Source organism: Salmo salar, unplaced genomic scaffold (assembly GCF_905237065.1).
Source record: "Salmo salar unplaced genomic scaffold, Ssal_v3.1, whole genome shotgun sequence".
NCBI classification, from domain to species: Eukaryota; Metazoa; Chordata; class Actinopteri; order Salmoniformes; family Salmonidae; genus Salmo; species Salmo salar.
The window spans coordinates 3,510-14,669 of record NW_025550153.1 but is presented as its reverse complement, the minus strand read 5'-3'; the positions used below and the strand labels follow the sequence as shown (position 1 = coordinate 14,669).

The 11,160-nt window shown below is 42.5% G+C and overlaps 1 pseudogene; it reads left to right on the top strand.

Annotated features, from left to right (window-relative positions):
• The first annotated feature begins 301 nt into the window (after nt 1-301).
• On the top strand, nt 302-6,140 carry LOC106578323 (uncharacterized; annotated as a pseudogene).
• The last annotated feature ends 5,020 nt before the right edge of the window (nt 6,141-11,160 follow it).

Sequence of the window (11,160 nt, the reverse complement as noted above, 5' to 3'; positions counted from 1 at the left end):
GAAGAAAATACAAAATAAATGGATGACAAACTAGGAAAAGAAAGAGGAAAGATCATAGAGAAATGAGTGCCAAAGAAGAAGATGTCTAGAAAATACAGAGGGAAGAATCAAGTCTGAAGGAGGAATGTGTTGTGAGGTGTTCAGCCAGCCAAGAGTTAACAGACAGGGATCATAATCTCAGAGGAGAAGGAGATAGGGCATGTGATATCAGAGAAAGGTTACCCACAAAATGAGAGACAGGCTTAAAACATGGTTTCTTACTCAACCAGTTTCCCTCTGACAAACTCAACATAGGAGACCGATGTGTGACACTATCACAAGTGACACTATTGATCCCACACAAGAAGTCACAGCCTCAGAGAATGATGACGTCAAACCCGATGTGACGCAATCTGAGGAGGGAGCGGAGATGTCGTGGGGGGCACTTGAACACACCATGGAGAAGGTGAAACACAGAGGGCTTCTGTTTCGAGACATATTTACACTGTACAACTACAATGATATCATGCATAAGATAAGATAGACATTATAATCAAGTGTAGAGTGAATGACTAAGGAATACATGTATAAACAGGTTTAGTAATTTACAAATCTGTAGCCTTAGCCGCGGGAAGATGTTTGTTGGTGGGGGTGACGAATATTTTGGGACCTGCGCTACAGGTGGCTATATCGGTCTGCTAATACAGGACTAGTAAAGGCCCAGTACACAAAAATTCAAATTTTTTGGCATTATTATTATTATTAATAAAAATATATACACTGCTCAAAAAAATAAAGGGAACACTTAAACAACACAATGTAACTCCAAGTCAATCACACTTCTGTGAAATCAAACTGTCCACTTAGGAAGCAACACTGATTGACAATACATTTCACATGCTGTTGTGCAAATGGAATAGACAACAGGTGGAAATTATAGGCAATTAGCAAGACACCCCCAATAAAGGAGTGGTTCTGCAGGTGGGGACCACAGACCACTTCTCAGTTCCTATGCTTCCTGGCTGATGTTTTGGTCACTTTTGACTGCTGGCGGTGCTTTCACTCTAGTGGTAGCAAGAGACGGAGTCTACAACCCACACAAGTGGCTCAGGTAGTGCAGCTCATCCAGGATGGCACATCAATGCGAGCTGTGGCAAGAAGGTTTGCTGTGTCTGTCAGCGTAGTGTCCAGAGCATGGAGGCGCTACCAGGAGACAGGCCAGTACATCAGGAGACGTGGAGGAGGCCGTAGGAGGGCAACAACCCAGCAGCAGGACCGCTACCTCCGCCTTTGTGCAAGGAGGAGCAGGAGAAGCACTGCCAGAGCCCTGCAAAATGACCTCCAGCAGGCCACAAATGTGCATGTGTCTGCTCAAACGGTCAGAAACAGACTCCATGAGGGTGGTATGAGGGCCCGACGTCCACAGGTGGGGGTTGTGCTTACAGCCCAACACCGTGCAGGACGTTTGGCATTTGCCAGAGAACACCAAGATTGGCAAATTCGCCACTGGCGCCCTGTGCTCTTCACAGATTAAAGCAGGTTCACACTGAGCATGTGACAGACGTGACAGAGTCTGGAGACGCTGTGGAGAACGTTCTGCTGCCTGCAACATCCTCCAGCATGACCGGTTTGGCGGTGGGTCAGTCATGGTGTGGGGTGGCAATTCTTTGGGGGGCCGCACAGCCGTCCATGTGCTCGCCAGAGGTAGCCTGACTGCCATTAGGTACCGAGATGAGATCCTCAGACCCCTTGTGAGACCATATGCTGGTGCGGTTGGCCCTGGGTTCCTCCTAATGCAAGACAATGCTAGACCTCATGTGGCTGGAGTGTGTCAGCAGTTCCTGCCAGAGGAAGGCATTGATGCTATGGACTGGCCCGCCCGTTCCCCAGACCTGAATCCAATTGAGCACATCTGGGACATCATGTCTCGCTCAATCCACCAACGCCACGTTGCACCACAGACTGTCCAGGAGTTGGCGGATGCTTTAGTCCAGGTCTGGGAGGAGATCCCTCAGGGGACCATCCGCCACCTCATCAGGAGCATGCCCAGGCGTTGTAGGGAGGTCATACAGGCACATGGAGGCCACACACACTACTGAGCCTCATTTTGACTTGTTTTAAGGACATTACATCAAAGTTGGATCAGCCTGTAGTGTGGTTTTTCCACTTTAATTTTGAGTGTGACTCCAAATCCAGACCTCCATGGGTTGATAAATTGGATTTCCATTGATTATTTTTGTGTGATTTTGTTGTCAGCACATTCAACTATGTAAAGAAAAAAGTATTTAATAACATTATTTCTTTCATTCAGATCTAGGATGTGTTGTATAAGTGTTCCCTTTATTTGTTTGAGCAGTATATTTTTTTAAATCTGATTTTTCAGGGGGTGCTGCAGCACCCTCAGCACACCTACTTCCCACGGCCATGTCAGTAGCCTATACTTTCCAGTGAAGTGTGTAATTTCCATCTAAACCCTATTCTGTTTTTCAGGAGGAAGAGGAGGACCAGTAAGATGTGGAATTTTGATTTTCCTACATGACATTATCTGGACAAAGAAGTTTGTTCAAATGCAATGATAGCATAAAGATCTATATGTTATAACATTCTACATCTGATTCAGTTTATTTTGTTTATTAGGATCGCCTACGGAGCTGTGAAGGGAACGGCACCTCCATACCTTCAGGCTCTGATCAGGCCCTACACCCAAACAAGGGCACTGCGTTCATCCACCTCTGGCCTGCTGGCCCCCCTACCTCTGAGGAAGCACAGTTCCCGCTCAGCCCAGTCAAAACTGTTCGCTGCTCTGGCACCCCAATGGTGGAACAAGCTCCCTCACGACGCCAGGACAGCGGAGTCAATCACCACCTTCCGGAGACACCTGAAACCCCACCTCTTTAAGGAATACCTAGGATAGGATAAAGTAATCCTTCTAACCCCCCCCCCCTTAAAAGATTTAGATGCACTATTGTAAAGTGGTTGTTCCACTGGATATCATAAGGTGAATGCACCAATTTGTAAGTCGCTCTGGATAAGAGCGTCTGCTAAATGACTTAAATGTAATGTAATGTAATGTAATGTAATACACGGCATGGTTTCCCGAGTAGCAGTGATGACCATACCATAACATCGCGTGTTACAATTAGTATGGTTACATAAGACAATGTTACTTAAAGCTGCAATATGTAACTTTACAGGTGACCCGACCAAATGCACATAGAAATGTGAGTTAGAGATCTGTCATTCCCATTGAAATCAACTGTAAATCTGCCTTTAGACTTGGTCTATCGACATGTCTGCAGAAATTGTCCCATTGACCTTGTGAACATTCTATTGTCCTAATGTCCTCTGACAAGATGTCTTTGTAATTAAAAACTATAAACCCCAAAACGACAGGCTGCATGCATAGCCGTGGGAAGTAGGGGTGCTGAGCATGTTGCAGCACCCCCCTGAAAAATCGGAATAAAAAAAGTGTATTTTTCTCACAAAAGTAGTGTATTAGCGGACCAATATAGCCGACTGTGGAGTGGGGAAAATCTTTTTCTGCCTTCTAATTGTCTACAGACATGTCGATAGACAAAGTATAAACCAGCCTTAAGTAGCAGTATGTCTTTTCTATGTGCACTATTTATGGTTCCCACTAAGTTTCGTTTATGCGTCTTTTGTTTTTGCACACCAGCTTCAAACACCTGCTAATACAATATTTTTGCTTATGGAAAATATATTTAGCAGCTTTTTTTATGGTACAATGATTCTCTACACTAGTGTGTTTTGTCACAAACTTAAATTAAGACAACTATTAGAATTTTAGCAACCAAAAATTAAAGGAGAGTGGTTGGTCGGGGTGGATTGGTGGGCGTATAATGCAAACGTCTAGCAACCCAAAGCATTTTAGGTAACTTTAGCATTTTAGCTAATTAGCAACTTTTCAACTAATTACTACTTTTTAGCTACTTTGAAAATAGCTAACGTTAGCCAGCCACAACAAATTAGAATTTGAAACATATCATACGTTTCGCAAATTCGTTACATTTTGTAAATGCGTAACATAAGAATTGGAATCTGTAACCTAGCATATGAAATGGATGATGGACAGCCACAAATGAATACATACCATACGAAATGTAATATCTCATACTAAATGGAGTGTCTTGGGTTTATGTATAGAATAATACAAAATGCTCTGAGACCAGGTTGAAGCACTTGCATAAAATATGTGGATGGGAAGGTGGTTAGTGATGACTCCATCTCAGTCTATAGAGGGATTTCATACATTGTAAAAATGTATGATGATTGAAGGTGGAATCAATCATTGCTCTTCAACATTGTTGAGAGACGTTAAATGTCTGCTACCAGCACGTCAGAGATACCACATTTAACTGTCTTAATTCTGGGCTTAGTGACTAGGGTCTACTACTAGTGCTGTACAAATGTAAGTCATTGTTGTATTTGTTAAACTTTGATTCACTCTTGGATACAGAGACGTGCACTTTGGGTAAGAGAGGATAAAGGAAATGTACATTGTGAAAGCCCAATGTGGCTTGTGGTTTACACAGATAGGCTACTAGTATGGGTGTGAAGACCTATGATAAGCAGAAATGTGTTAACTGGCTTCATACTTGACTCATCTGGTTTGATATAAATACATATTTAGTAATTTCCCTGTCCTGAAGCAGGATGTGTTCTTTAGAGGTATGAAATTTGAAATGTCAAACACTTCATAGTCATAAGAAGAGGTGTTCTACAGCTTACAAAATGTAGCAGTGAGTTTCCTCCAATATCAAGGGGGGTTGTGATACAGTCCTTATCAGACATTTCCACAGCATCAGTGACCTGCTTGAATGTGCTGTCTGTTCTGAGAGAATACAATTGGAGCTTTTCTTATCAGAACAGCTGATTCATTGCTCTGTAACTGGTGGGACACACAATGTGCTCTTGAATCAGAGGCTACACTGTGGCACCATATCAGTTAGGAAAAAAATATACTGTAGTAGAATAAAGGGGTAGGGGTCATCAGCAAATCTGTTGGAGCTAATACGGCTTGCATTCGCTTGATAAGTATAATAACATTACCTTTAACATGAAACTGCTGTTCTTTTCCACATTTGTCTTCCTCTTTTTCTATACATTTTTTGTTCAGTCTATCTACTGAAGATGCCCGTGGTGTTGGTGGTCTGTCTTGAGACATTGTTGCCACTCCTTCCTGAAGAAGGAACTAGTACACTCCCACTCTTGGGTTTCAAATGAATAGACTGGTGTAAGGAATATGACGGAAACTGTCTCCCTGCAGCCCATTCCTTTTAAATCCATGAGGATTGACAAAGTTTATACTACTGACAAGGTAGAGAAACTGAATGGGGCTTTGGGGTGTTAATCATCAGTTTGGTCTCTCCTTGCAGTGCTGACCTTCCCGCCTGGAGGGGGAGATCCTGTCCTTCAGTGTGTGGTCTGGGGGTGCTGGTTGTCTGGCTGGCTGGCAGGATCTTGGCCAACACTGTCCCTGACCAGGTCAGCCCCATCCACTCTGGAGCACTTTGAGAACACGGAGCTCAAAACAACAACAGCAGACAGTGAGACCCCACATTTTTTTTACCGATTTCACTTTCATTAGCTGATTTAGCTTCCAATGGAAATGTACTTCTAGAACCATTACCCAGCACTGAAGAGGTCTATGTTTTAGTGCCAGTGTCAATTAAGTAATGTAACGTCTATACACCTGAAAGCTTCTTACCATTGTATGCAATATTGTTAGTTGTGTCTCTGCAGATAAGACTGTTAAAGCCAGGATTTTGTGGGATAAGACTGGTGCAATACTCATGACTGCGAGACGCCCTGGATGATCCTTGTGGAGAGAGGTACAGTATATTTGTATGAGTGTGAATACATGCTACATAATATTATGTATTTGGGCATACTCCTGAATTGTGCACATATACTCCAGGAGGCCTCTGAGCTGTCCTCTCTGAAGCCCCAGCTGGAAGAGCTCGGGGTCCCTCTGTACTCCGTAGTGAAAGAGGATATCGGCATAGAGATCCAGAACTTCAGACCCTACTTCAATGGCGAGATCTTTGTGGATGAGAAGGTCCGATTATTATATACAGTGCATTCGGAAAGTATTCAGACCCCTAAAATTGATTAAATAGTGTTTTTCCCTCAAATCTACACACAATACCCCATAATGACAAAGCAAAAACAGGTTTTTAGAAATGTTTGCAAGTGTATAAAAAACTAAATAAATGAAATACAACATTTACATAAGTATTCAGATCCTTTAGTCAGTACTTTGTTGAAGCACCTTTGGCAGTGATTACAGCCTCAAGTGTTCTTGGGTATGATGCTACAAGATTGGCACACCTTTATGTGGGGAGTTTCTCCCATTCTTCTCTGCAGATCCTTCCAAGCTCTTATCAGGTTGGATGGGGAGAGTCACTGCACAGCTATTTTCAGCTCTCTCCAGAGATGTTCGATCGGGTTCATGCCTGGGCTCTTGCCCTCAATCCTGACTAGTCTCCCAGTCCCTGCCACACCATGATGCTGACATCACCATGCTTCACCATAGGGATGGTGCCTGGTTTATTCCAGACATGACACCTGGCATTTAGGCCAAATAGTTCAATCTTGGTTCCATCAGACCAGAGAATCTTGTTTCTCATGTTCGGAAAGTCTTTTAGGTTGCTTTTGGGAATCTCCAAGTGGGTTGTCATGTGTCTTTTACTGAGGAGTGGCTTCCGTCTGGCCACTCTACCATAAAGGCCTGATTGGAGGAGTGCTGCAGAGATGGTTGTCCTTCTGGAAGGTTCTCCTATCGCCACAGAGGAGCTATGTCAGAGTGACCATCGGATTCTTGGTCACCTCCCTGACCAAGGCCCTTCTCCTCCGATTGCTCAGTTTGACCAGGCGGCCATCTCTAGGAAGAGTCTTGGTGGTTCCAAACTTGTTCCATTTAAGAATGATGGAGGCTACTGTGTTATTGGGGACCTTCAATGCTGCAGAAATATTTTGGTACCCTTCCCCAGATCTGTGTCTTGACACAATCCTGTCTCAGAGCTCTACAGACAATTCCTTCGACCTCATGGCTTGGTTTTTGCTCTGACATGCACTGTCAACTGTGGGAACTTATGTAGACAGGTGTGTGCCTTTCCAAATCATGTCCAATCACTTAAATTTACCACAGATGGACTCCAATCAAGTTGTAGAAACATTTTAATGATGATCAGTGAAAACAGGATGCACCTGAGCTCAATTTTGAGTCTCATAGCAAAGGGTCTGAATAATTATGTAAATAAGGTATTTCTGTTTTTATATTTAATACATTTTCAAAAATTTCTAAAAACTTGTTTTTACTTTGTCATTATGGGGTAGTGTGTGTATATTGATGAGGAAAATGTTTTATTTAATCCATTTTAGAATAAGGCTGTAACGTAACAAAATGGGGGAAAAGTCAAGGGGTCTGATTACTTTCCTGAAAGGCACTGTAAATTGGATATTGAAAGATGACGGTGAAGTCAAGGCCTCAGAAGTGGTGTACATGTATATCACACACTAATCGTGCATATTATTTTATGTATGGTAGTCAAAGCACAGCCTTGAACAATATTTACAGAAGATAAGAAAAACGGCTGCTTGTTATACTAAAAAAACTTACTCTAAGTATTTAGATATATTTTGACCTCAGTTTTCAGCAAATGTGTGTTGCACAAGCCATTGTCATTTCGCTATGTTCAGATATGTCTGCTAATAGTGCTGATGGTGTTGTGTTTTCTGTGAGTGTGTTAATGATGGTCTGTGTCTAAGCTGTTGAGGTGCCAGACCTGATGCTTTACACTCTGTTCCACCACTCCAACCAGCTCATACCAGATAGGCTGATACACTTGTGTTGCATTGTACTGTATACCCTCACTGACAATAAACTGAACCTATTGTTAACCTATTGTCCATTGGAGTATTTTTTGCTCAAGCATCAGCATTTAGACAATGAAAAAAAGTATGCATAATGAAGACTGCTTTTGCCTCCAGACACAGTGGAATTGATCAAATAAATAGATTTTGCAATCAAAAATGGATTATGCCTTACATCAAAATCTGTCAAAAAAAAACTAGGCATATACTAGTAGGCATATACTAGTTGCCATGAGCAGGCTAGCCTACCTTTATATTCTACTCAGAGGAACGATTAACATGTTCAGCAGCCAATCTGAAAGCAGTTTGGTGTCTCAGTCAAAATGAAGAAATCCAATCAACTTGCTGTAGAGGGCAGGACTGTAGTTATGGTCCAGTAGTAGGCATATACTAGTAGGCATATACTAGTTGCCATGAGCAGGCTAGCCTAACTTTATATTCTACTCAGAGGAACGATTAACATGTTCAGCAGACAATCTGAAAGCAGTTTGGTGTTTCAGTCAAAATTAAGAAATCCAATCACCTTGCTGTAGAGGGCGGGACTGCAGTTATGGTCCAGTTGAGCTTGGTCATTCAACACAATCAGTGTTGCCAACTTAGCAACTTTGTCGCTATATTTAGTGAGTATTCAGACCCCTCTAGCGACACATTTTCAAAAAAGCGACTAGCGACAAATCTAGCGACTTTTTTTCTGGTGTTATTGGAGACTTTTGGAGACTCTGACGTGAAAGCACGTATCGTTCTTACTCTTCTCAACGAGCAGCTTCTCCCCCGATTGCTCAGTTTGGCCAGGCGGCCATCTCTAGGAAGAGTCTTGGTGGTTCCAAACTTGTTCCATTTAAGAATGATGGAGGCTACTGTGTTATTGGGGGACCTTCAATGCTACATATTTTGGTACTCTTCCCCAGATCTGTGCCTCGACACAATCCTGTCGTGGGGCCGTGAAAGCACTCACAGGCGGCCCAGTCCTCGCGCAGCAGTCCCTCCCAGCTGCAGTCAGAGCAGGAGATGTTCACCCCTCTGCGTCCAGACTGCAAATAAATCACGCATGTGGGAAGCCGCCGCTGGCTGATACCGCCCTGGCTTACATAAAAACATTTTTTTTTACCTGAATTAGGGCCAGACTAGTTACCATAATTTTCTCACATTGCCATTGACAGTTTTTTCTATTGTCTCTTTTTTGGTCCATTTAGATTGTTAATGTAGATTGTATACAAAAAAATGTACAAAATGTTATGGTTAAAAATGTTTTACTGTGACTTGTTGTAGGCTCCTAAGTGGACCATAAGGTTAAAAACCAAACCAAATTAAGAAAACTAAACTAAAAAAAACAAAAACATTAAAAAAATTAAATTAAATTAAAAACTAAGTAACTCTGCCAGAGTGTCTCTTTTGGGTAACTTTTGCCGGTCCCGAGCCCGGGTAAAGGAGGAGGGTTGGAATTGTGACATAAAAAAACCCAAGAATCAACAGAAGAAAGTTCATTTGTCGTTCTAAACATATTTAGGGTGTTTTTTACTCACTTTTTGTCTCTGCCACGATGTTATTCATCTCTCCTACAGCGTCCATCACAATTACATGCACATGGCCAATTATGCAAATTAGGTGATGACGTCATTTAGCGACTTTTAGGACAGCCAATAGCTACTATCCTTACTGACGAGTTGGCAACACTGAACATAACATGGACAAAGGTAATGTTAAAACTTCCTCTGGCGGTTAAAATAATGGCAGATATTCTGAGTCTTTCTCAGAATATCTGTATGCTGTCGAGTTTTCTTTGAGAATGAATTTATCACCTTTCAGGAATTTATCACCTTTCAGTAACTCAGTAGTCATTGTTGTCTTCATACTCGTTGGTGCAATGGTGCTGGTGAATATCCCCACCTTGTTATCCCCACCTTGTCAACTCTTTAATTTAGTCTATAAATGTATTTATCAGCCATATGTTCCCATTCATTTGGCGGAGCACAGTAGGCTATAGCACACCTGTTGCTAATAGTGTTGACAAACTGCACAGGCAACCTACGCGTTACTTCTAATAAATGTAAAATAGACAGTAGGAAAGTGTGCTTTATAGGCCGGCCTACTTTACTGTACACTACAGTAGTTTGGATGCTTTTGTAACAGTGTAGGTTCCGTCCCTCTCTTCGCCCCAACCCGGGCTCGAACCAGGGACCCTTGCACACATCAACAACTGACACCCCACGAAGCATCGTTACCCATCGCACCACAAAAGCCGCAGCCCTTGCAACGCAAGGGGAAACCCTACTTCAAGTCTCAGAGCGAGTGACGTCACTGATTGAAACGCTATTAGCGCGCACCACCGCTAACTAACTAGCCATTTCACATCGGTTACACTTTACTAACAGGCAAAGTTGGTTTAACGTCGCTGTCCAATGACCTGACAAGCCGTAGGCGCGTGGGGGAAATCCTCCTCCATGATGACACCGGTCGGGCACACGCTTATTACATATAGGGTTCAATTTATGCCGAGTTCATGGGCTAATCAGAACTAGGAAAGTCAGAAATGTCCGACTTGATAACTGGTTGAACGCGCACTTGTTTAACTGCAACCAGTTAGCAAGTCTGACATTTCCCAGTTTTCTAGTTCCAAGTAGTACGTGAACATGCCATTAGTCAGACACACTGTATATAATGACGAGTTGGTCTTGTCTCCGCCCAAACAATGGGAGTCATTGTCCCAAAGGTGGTTGGTCTGATTATCGCTGTATTCGCGCGTGGAAGCGATTTTGACGGGAGAGGACCCTCTCGCTTTGCCGCTATCTCTCTGGGTTAGTCCAAGGTATACATGGCATCAAAGCATGTGACATCCTGACTCTAATATGGTCAGGCAGGTTGAGGAAAGTAAGGTCAAGAAACCATTATCAAAGAAACCATTATCAACAAGAACTCAGCTGTTCATCATTGCCCAACATTCAGTCTATATGATTGCAGAAATTGTAGCATGTTTGGAAATATTTGAGCGACATTTATCCCTATGAGTTCGCATATAACTAACCTTTGATTATTCAATTGGATGAGATATCTGACCTGCATGATATCTGACCTACTGCATGCACTTGACATTATGATGACGATTATGATTTTTCAACGTCTATACCGATGATTGGAGGACCAAAAAAAGCTGATACCGATTAATCGGCCGATTTTTATATATAAACCCAGCAAAAAAGAAACGTCCTCTCACTGTCAACTGTGTTTATTTTCAGCAAACTTAACATGTGTAAATATTTGTATGAACATAAGATTCAACAACTGAGA